This window comes from Meleagris gallopavo, chromosome 15, assembly GCF_000146605.3.
Source record: "Meleagris gallopavo isolate NT-WF06-2002-E0010 breed Aviagen turkey brand Nicholas breeding stock chromosome 15, Turkey_5.1, whole genome shotgun sequence".
NCBI classification, from domain to species: Eukaryota; Metazoa; Chordata; class Aves; order Galliformes; family Phasianidae; genus Meleagris; species Meleagris gallopavo.
In genome coordinates, this window is record NC_015025.2 from 16,076,920 (window position 1) to 16,086,218 (window position 9,299).

Below are 9,299 nucleotides of genomic sequence, written 5' to 3' on the forward strand. Positions count from 1 at the left end.
TTACAGAAAGGCAAAGAAAACACCCATCCCACATCCCAGTGCACTGCTTGGGACTCGTGGCCCAGCAGTGGTGGAGCAAGGGGTGATGTCTGAGCATCCATCTATGTCCACCCTTACTGTGGGTGTTTTGATATCAATGTGAGCTTTGCACGTGAAACCAGAAGGGTTTGGGATTAGCCAATATTTCCCCCATACCCTGCTCTGTTCGCTTCACCAGTGAGAATTTGCAATTTCATCTTACAAGTATGAGTGGCTTTTTGTCATTGATGCTTTGTGAGATTCCATCCCGAACGTGAGCCAGCACAGTACTGCTGAATGGAAGAGGTAACCTTTGCAATTTGAACATAAAGAATTAAAACAAGCACGCTTTTTGCTGCTTGGTTAAGCTTACAGTGACTCTGGGAAGTTGTAATTACTCTTTTGCACCTCTTGATAGTTTTCGGAGGAATGTTCTCAGTTTTTCTATGAATCTCTTCACGTTCTTTCTTTCTGTGTCACATTTTCCCTGAAAGGTTAACAAAGAAAATGAAATTACTCAGTGTTTAACCATCATGTTTTTTTCATCGTGAAATCATTTTATAAACAACATTTTCCTTAAGATTTAAATAAGCCAACTGTGGCAAAGAATCCTCATTTTAGAGGTCAGAACATCAGAAGTGCAGAGCCAGGGGAATAATGCCAGGATTTCTTCTTCCATGTGCTGAATGAATCCATTCCAAAAGTGAATCCCCCTTCTGTAGCCGTAAGGACGCAGTTATGAACCACAGGCTGTGTTTCACAGATCTCTGCTGCACGACCTCCAATAGACAGGAGATGGATCCCTACCTCTCTTGCCAGGTTTGCTGTGAGAGATGGCCTCAGTTTGTCAAAACTTTGGAAAAAAATGCTGAATCTCTTCATTTTAGGATTATTTTTCAACAGTTCAGTTCCTTCAAACAATGTTTTGATGCAGCTTTCGTCCTAGGATGGAGGAAATACCAAAACTGAGAAACAGAAATTCATCACTATAAACCGCAATTAGTTTGCTAAACTCATTCTGATTGACATCCAGCTGGCTGGGTGACAAACACGTGGTACTCCTGACTTCCAGACTCTTGTTTGCAAATGACTTTAGGTGAGTGCACCCAACTGATGCTCATTTTTCTTTGCTGCATGATAGCTTTTTGTTTTGCCTGGATGGAGCACTGGATTAGTGCATAGCACAGCCCCTGCTCTTACTGCAGCCTGAAGAGCAGTTTGAGCTCTTACATCTGCTCCTCCAGCTGATAATTCTGGCTAATGCTTTCTTTTTCTGGCCCCAGAAGCTGCGACTTTGGAACATGAGAGAAGGAGTTGAAATGAACCCAAAGCTCTCCTGACTTTAACCCCACCATGTCTGCGTGCCCAGAGAGCTGTGAGCACGGCTGCATGGTGCTGCAGAGCTGCCTGTCCCTGGGAGCAGCCAGGGAGGTGCTGGGGTATGAATGGAGCATGGAGGGGCAATGGCTGCACTGTCTGGTATGGAGACATCAGTGAAACATGCAGGGGAGGAGAGAGGAGGAGGAGGCACTGCTGTGAGAAGCGGGAGCAGAGAGAAGTGTAACAGGAGGAGAAGGTGAGGAAAATGAAGGAAGAATCAGCTGTGGGTGGAAGAAACCAATCCCCTGAGTTGTGTCTTGTGCTGTGCGCTCCTGGATGCTCCACGGCCACGAGGACCATTTCCTTGTGCCCTCACTGGGGCAGATGTAAACTTCGATCATGTAGCAGAACAGGAAGAAGTGATGGAGCTGGGAGCTTTGTATCTGATTTGCAAGGTAATGGGTTGAATTTGCCAGTAAAAATAAATGAAAAATGAGTTCTGTAGCTAGCTGACATCAAGAATGTGAATTATTCTGCTCTCGCAGTAAGTCAATTGCTCGGGTTGTATTGTCACAAATACACATCTGGCTGTGATACAACCTGAATGTTGTATTACGTAATGTATAATGTAATGATTTCCCATTAGAACCACTTTTCCAGCCGTAGAACAAAGTTTTTTTTTTTTGCGGTGTCGGCTTGCAGGAAAAGTTGCCAGAGAGGGAACGTGGATCTTTCTGAGCTGCTGAGGAACTTCAGGAGATGCAAAAGGAGCCAGAAAATGTGTGGAGAGGGATTTGGTCTCCTGTTAAGACAGACCTCTTTCGCAGCACTCATCAGTGAGTGATTTGCTCTCAGGGCAGAAAGCACGGCTCAGATGCGATGCAATAACGCAGCTCTGCCTTCACACAGCCCTGAGATCCCTTGGCTGACAGCAAAAGCAGAAAAAGACGTTTCTAAAAGTGGTTTGATGCGAGCAGAGCACTCATGCAGGCAGCAAGAAGGACAAGCAGAAGATACAAGTGAGTTCATTCTTCATCTCTTCCTATTGTCCTTGGTTTCTAGAGTTAAAGCAAACATCGCTCTGTGTGTTCTGCAGAGGTTTTAGAAAACCAGAGAAGGAGAACAGTTACTGCATTACTGTCCTTGGCTTCTTTGGCGTCACAGCGTGTTTTTGCTTGACTCAAATTTGATTATTTGAGATAATCTGTTGATAATGTTTAATAAGGTATAATAGCTTAATTTTCAAATTATTTGTTCTTATATACGGGTGGAGTAGATTAGGAGATCATTCAGAAAACTTTTAAGGTAAATTTCCACTTACATCTGAAGAAACTGGAGTTTCAATCCTCAGATTCTGGAAAAAAAAAAATTAAGCATTTCAAATATCATCACCATCATCATCATCATCAACACTAACAAAAGTAAGGCATGGCATAAAACGATTGCTTGGCTTTCAATAAAAGCTAAGTGTTCAGAGAACTGTTGAATTTACCAGCATATCCAACCACTGAACAGAAATAGAAAATGGAATTTACCAGCATGTCCACTGACTGATAGATTTCTTGTAGCCATGTCTGTAGCTCAGCCAAGTTGCTTTGCAGAGGAGTGGCAGAGGCGCCCGCAGCAAGAAGCAGAAGGTACAGATGGGTCCTCATGGTCCTGATGTGCTCAGAGAACCTGTGGGTGCTCCTGGAGCCTCTATCATTGCATGGCCCCTCTACGGGGAATAAATAGTTTGGGTTGATGTTAGAAAAAAAAAAAAAAAAAAAAAAAAGCCATTTGTTGAGACTTTCTGGAAACTCTGTGATTTAATTCTTGATTATACCCCTTACCAAGTCAGCATTTCCATAGAAGTAGGTAATAAGGAGACAAGGATGTGGCCTCTTTCTACTAGAATCAGCAAAGCACAGGATGACCCAGAGTGTGGCCAGCCAGCTTTTATCCTCGCTACGCTTCTCTAGAAATGGGAGCCTGATAACTGCGTGTGATCATCTGATAGACGATGTGAGAGATGAAGCCTCAGAGCAAAAACAACCTCGGAGAACGTGCGGGCTAATGTCTGGAAAGGAAACCATGTTTCTGTAATGCTTCTGATAACATTTTATCAAATCTCAGATATTCCTTTAGAATGAAGTAGCTTGCATCAGCAGGTGGTGATGGTGCACAGAGCAAGAAATGTGCAGATATGGCACTCCAGGGCATGGCCAGAGGTCATGGTGGGGCCGGGCTCCGGCTCCTTTCCTCAGTCATCTTTCCAATGAGGATGGTGACAGCTGCTTAGTGCATCCATAGGGCTGGAGCAGATGGCAGTGATGTGGGAGGGCTGGCTGGAGTCCCCACGTTGTGGGCATGGGGCAGCCCCTGGGAGGGATGAGCAGTGAGATAGCACTGGGGGTGTTTTGCTGGATAATGAGACGTGGGAGCCTAACAGGAGCCCGAGGGCAGGGTGATGGCATTTGTAAGAAACTGCGCTGAGTCCTTCCCCACCTTGTCAGGAAGGGCAAGCAAGATGTGTGAAGATCGTGGGGCTTCAGAAATCCTATCTTTGTTTTTAAAACCACATTCATAATGGGGCGGCTTTTTACTTATAGAACCTCATGCATGGAAACTGCATTTTTATTGGCACGCTTCCTCAGTGGGTGCTGTGTCAATGCATTTTCTCTGTGTGGTTCTCAGCATCCCATCACCGACTCAGAATTCAGTCCCAGCTGAGCTGAGAAATTTTGGAAAAACTGCAATTGGCCCAAACAGGATGAGATAAATCCTTATCCATTTCTGTAGTATTCTGTGGGAGTGACAGCTTTCTGGAAATGCCCTGTACTGCATCCAAGCAGCTCTTGAGAACAGCTCCAACTGTGCCAGGGAGGGGAGCAGGGCCAGAGAGATAGGGGTGCGGTGCGTTATGGGTGCCCTGCAGGGCTGCTGTACACCTGGCACTTGGGGTTTTGCCAAATACACTACAAACGAGTGAAGGATGGACCCAAATGGACTAACAAAGGATTTCACTTTCCCTTTTTAGGTGTGGAATCATCAAAGTTAGACAAGACCTCTCAGATCCCCAAGTCCAACCCCAGCCCACCCCCACCGTGCCCACTGACCGTGTCCCTCAGAGCCACAGCTCCACGTTCTGAGCACCTCCCCCACCCCCTGGGCATCCCTGTGCCACTGCCTCACTGCTCTGTTGGAGAAGAAATGTTTCCTGATTTTTCCACGCAAAGAGATGCATAGCAAGGAGAGCCAGGTTTTGCCAGTCCCTGGAGTGCTGTGACAGACATTGCTCTGGAAGAAAAGAGAAAACATTGGCTGGATGACCATTTTTTGTGGCCTACTGTTACCCCTTGTGAGAGACAAAGCAGGGTCCCTGGGCTGGGGGGGACCTGCGCAGCACCAGGAGCAGGCAAGAGGTGCAAGCAAAGAGGGATGCAGGGGATGGAAGATGACAGAGGAAGCGGCTGCTTCTCAGATCCTTGTCAAAGTCGATGATATTGGCTGCTCTCCATAGTGAGACCACTGTCAGACTCAGCTCAAAGCAGAAAACTCCTTGGTCTTACCGGAAATGTGGGCAGCAGAAGAGTTAAGAAATAAACCAAACCTGGCACCACCTGAAGTGACCTTGCAGAGGAGCAGTAGCAAGATGGATCCTTTGGCTTTCCACATTTCCTCCTGCAGCTTTAACATCTCTTCTTGTTTCTAAAATCCTTCTGCTTCTTCTAGTGGGAGTCCGGAAATCCGCGATTATAATTCTTACAGCTCAAACAATTCAGATCCTTTGTCTCTGGTTCTTTGTTCTCTGTTTTCTGATTTTTATCATCGAAGTAGCGTGCTGGGTTTCAGTTCCCACACTGTAAATCAAGCTCTGCAGAAGCAGTCTAGCTCTGCATCCCCACCTCCAGCGAGAGCTCCCTGAGCCCAGGCTCTGCCGAGGTCACTTTTTGCACATAGGCACCTTGAGGATGGGCACGCAGGGCCTTTACCAGTGCTGTGTCAAGGTGTTCCAGTGTGGTGGAGATGTGGCACCTGGGGGCATGGTCAGTGGGCACGATGGGAATGGGTTGGGCCTGAGGATCTCGGAGGTCTTTTGCAACTGGAGTGGTTCTGTGACTCTCTGTTTCCAGAAGAGCAAAATGAAGACAGATTTTCCTCCGGCTGCAAGAGAATAGTGAAAGAGGACTCTTCTGTATATGGGCTGAGCTTTCGCGTGGTTGCGTGATAATGTGCTGCAATCAGAGCTCTTCTGCTGTAAAGCTGCCTTACCTCCAGGCATCCTTTAAGCAGCCAGCAGTATTCGTCTGTGCTTGATTCAGGAGTTCTGGCCTGGCATCAGTGAGTGACATCAGTCCCACCCAACTTGTTGCACCATCTGTTTTTGTGTTTTAACAGGCTTCGGGACGAATGTTGGAAGGTGAGCTTCAGGTGTCATCTGTAATAATGTTACAGTCACACAGTAATGGTTGGTGGAAAGGTTTTGTTTTTTTAAATAGGACTGTATGGTTTCTGCAAACATTGTGCTTGCTTCACTCGTATTTCATAGTTCTATGCAGAAAACTAGAACGAATCATAAAATATGGGGGAAAAATAACAGCTCTCCATCCTTGACTCAATCGTAGCCATCTTGCATCATTATAGTTGTGCATGAAAGCTGTTGTTCGAATGCTTCATGACCTCTCCATGGATCAAGCTTCCCAGCACTTCCCAGCTGTTACATCTCCAGGATGCAGTCACCCCCTCGGTGCTGAGTCACCCAGCTTTACTGCGGGAGTCACCTCCCTGTGTCAGAATGCTTCGAAAGTGTTTGGCTCTCCTGCAGCTGCTATATCTGTCAGGATGACTAACGAAGCAGACAAGTGACTTGTGGGACAGGTCAGTGCTTTGTAAATTTTCTCTTGTTTTGTGCCTACAAGCTCCTGCTGAAGTTTATAATTCATCAATCCCAACGCATTAGCCACCTTCACACTAGCAGTGACAACGTCTGGTTTTGTTCTGGTTTATCTCAGCCCGAGACAGGAATCCCCTTGCTGTGCTCTCGGGACCTATGAAGTCACCCTCAGCTCCCAGCCACCCTTCTGATCCTTTATGTGTCACTTACAGTGCATCTGTTACCATCTTCACAAAGGGCTGCTGATTTCTTGAACTTACAATCTCAGAACCATTCTGGTTGGAAAAGATCTCTTGGATCCACATCCCCCAGTGCCACATCCCCCTGTTTGGGAGCACCTGCAGGACAGTGACTGCCCCTCCCTGGCATTCTGCCCATTCTGACTGCTCTCTGGAAAGTTCTGATATCCAACCTGGATCCCCCTGCACAAAAAACGTAATTTTGCTCAGTTAATAATTGACATGTTTTATTTCATTGTGCTTTATGGCTTCCCAAAGATATACATATGTCAAGTAGCTCTGACTTAATACTTACTAATGACCAGAATGGGCAGCTATTAATGGCTGGGCTGACAGGGACTGGGCTGGGCAGCTACTGGTGCTACTTCATGCCTCGAAAGCCAGATGTGATTTCACACATATGCAGAAACCCATTACATTTTATTTGGGAACGAATGAACGCTTCTATACAATAGCAAATGTACCATTTTCCTCTTACACTTTTAAGGGGTTACTTATGGAAAGGCTCGCCTCTTGAGGGAAGGTAAGCCTCCAGAGTGGAATGCAATGGATAATCCGTTCCGTGAGAGTCCCCTGAGCAAGATGGCCTGCAACCTTAGCTGTCAGCAAATGCCTGGGAGCCTGGAATGCTGACTCTAAAGAAAATACACACAGGATGAGGAATGGGGTGGAGGTCCCATGGCCAAACCCTGTGACCATTCTGCAGGGACAGGGACTGATGCTGTTATTGGCAATGATAAATCATTTTGTTTTCCTGAGCCAGCAATTTTCCACCTTTCTGTCGAAAGCTTTTTTTTTTTTGGTTATATAAACTTTGCCAAACAGTGATGCGTTTAATTAGGGTTGCTCGAGAACCACATGAACCTAAGAAAATGGAACACAATGGCTGAAGGGAGAAGATAACACTGCAGACACGCTGGGAGAACACCACTGTGTTCCTGTATCTGTCAATGGGCTGAGCTGCTCACCACCCCCACAGGGCCACCTGTTGGGTAAGAGTGACACCCTCAGTTATCCCAAATACTCAAGAAACTTAGAGACCTCTGGAGTTGTTCCATGCTTCAGTGCAACTGCAGTTAGGCCTATCGTTCATCATCCTGGTTAACCTCCTTTGCAGACAGCGCACTCATCACTGGCAAGCCAAAAGGATCTGTAGTCTGCTGCTTTAATAAATGGCACTATTCACCAATAGCCATGAGAGCCCATCTGACCACGACTGGATGAACTGGGCGGTGTGTGCTAACTGTGAATTCATAATCATGGCAGTTGTTCTGTTAAATGTGACCAGACTTACAGCGCTGCACTGGGCATCATGCAGAATCTAAGCTCAGCCATCCCCAACCCCTCCAGTATCTGAGGAGAAGCTGGGAGGAGAGTTTTCTAACCACCTTCTCTGCTCTTCTCACACAACAGCTTCAAGATCTGGAAGAACGTAAAGTTTTTATTCAGGAAAAGTAATTTCACTCGCACAGTTTCATCAATGATTTTATTCTAATTATTATCGCCCATACAAATGCAGTAGAATTAGTTTAAGTTCTTACTTTATTCATTATAACTTTGAACATTTGGACTCCATACAAAATATAAAAAGCTCTCTATAAATTAAAATTAAATAAATACATTAATAGCCGCAGTAAGAAATCATAAATATCTGATGATCCTTATGTAAAACACTCGTGCTCCCATCACGGTCACCTCGTGGAGCTGCTGTGCTGCGCTCTGCCAGCCCTCACTGCAGTGTTGGCACCTGGCAGCTCTCGTGCAGCCACTGAAAAAACCTCTTGTAGTGACCCAGGGCTTTCTGCAGGAGCTTCTCTCTTGTATTACAGGGCTGATTTGTCTCAGGTTCCTAGAATAATAGTGATAATGAGATTAAGGAGGAGGAGGATGAAAAGAGCACAGTGGTGGTGACTATGGCTTGTTGTTCAGGCAGTGTTTAATGAGAAGAAGAGAGACAACGAATGAGCTGATAGAAGACTTGTGAAAACCAATAGAAGACTTGTGAAAACCAGGAATACTTCCTCCTGACTGACTTTGCTTACTGAGCTGTGGCTTAGGGCCCTTCTTGTTTATCTTCAGGCCAGTGACAAGCCCAGGATTTACAGGAGGGTATTCCTTTTTTGGAAAGCTGTCCATTGCATCCCAACTCCATGACCTTCCTGTGAGCAGTTTTACACAACCGTTGCTGAATGGCAGCCGTAATATTCAAACTGCAAAACTAAGAGTATTACTGAGATGATGTCAAAACTTTGCCACTGGCATTATTGGCCCAAAATGTTCAGAGATGTTTAATTTTGCCTTGCTTGAAAACAAACGAGCGGTCCTGTCACAGTGATTTCTAATTTTATCCGTGTAATCGGTGTCAATAGTACTCAAGAAACTTACTGTATGTCCTCTGCGGAAGGTTGCTATTATGTGGTGTACGTTTCTCCCCATCAGAGAAATATGCCTTCTCATCTGGTCGTTCTCCAAGTAGCTGTTGGTATTCAGCTGTGCCATGGTTCTATTTAGGTGACTGCCAACACAGCTGCACTAAAAAAATAATCAAACAATGGCAAAATTACATTACGTCAAAGGAGTTAAAGTTCATCTCACTAAATTCCATGACAAACTGTTTGGAAATAGAAATATCGGTTTCCTGCTCTATTTCTCTATGAGTAGGAAGGGGATGCTTTCCTATATTTTCTGGGATTGGAAGTTAATCTAGAGGAAGAAACAAGCAATCAGAACAGATCACTATAAAGGAAATACAAACCAACACAGCAGCAAGAGTGGTAAACAGGAATAGAGGCTGCTGGGGTTGTTATTTTAGTGAGATCAAAGCGAGTGGCCTGAGGAGATAAGAT

The 9,299-nt window shown here is 45.4% G+C and overlaps 1 long non-coding RNA gene across 1 annotated transcript; it reads left to right on the plus strand.

Annotated features, from left to right (window-relative positions):
• Positions 1–953: 953 nt before the first annotated feature.
• LOC109370146 lies at positions 954–7,228 on the plus strand. Its single transcript, XR_004161453.1, has 3 exons — positions 954–1,594; positions 2,041–2,357; positions 4,358–7,228. It is a non-coding gene; the product is annotated as an uncharacterized LOC109370146 (long non-coding RNA).
• Positions 7,229–9,299: the final 2,071 nt, after the last annotated feature.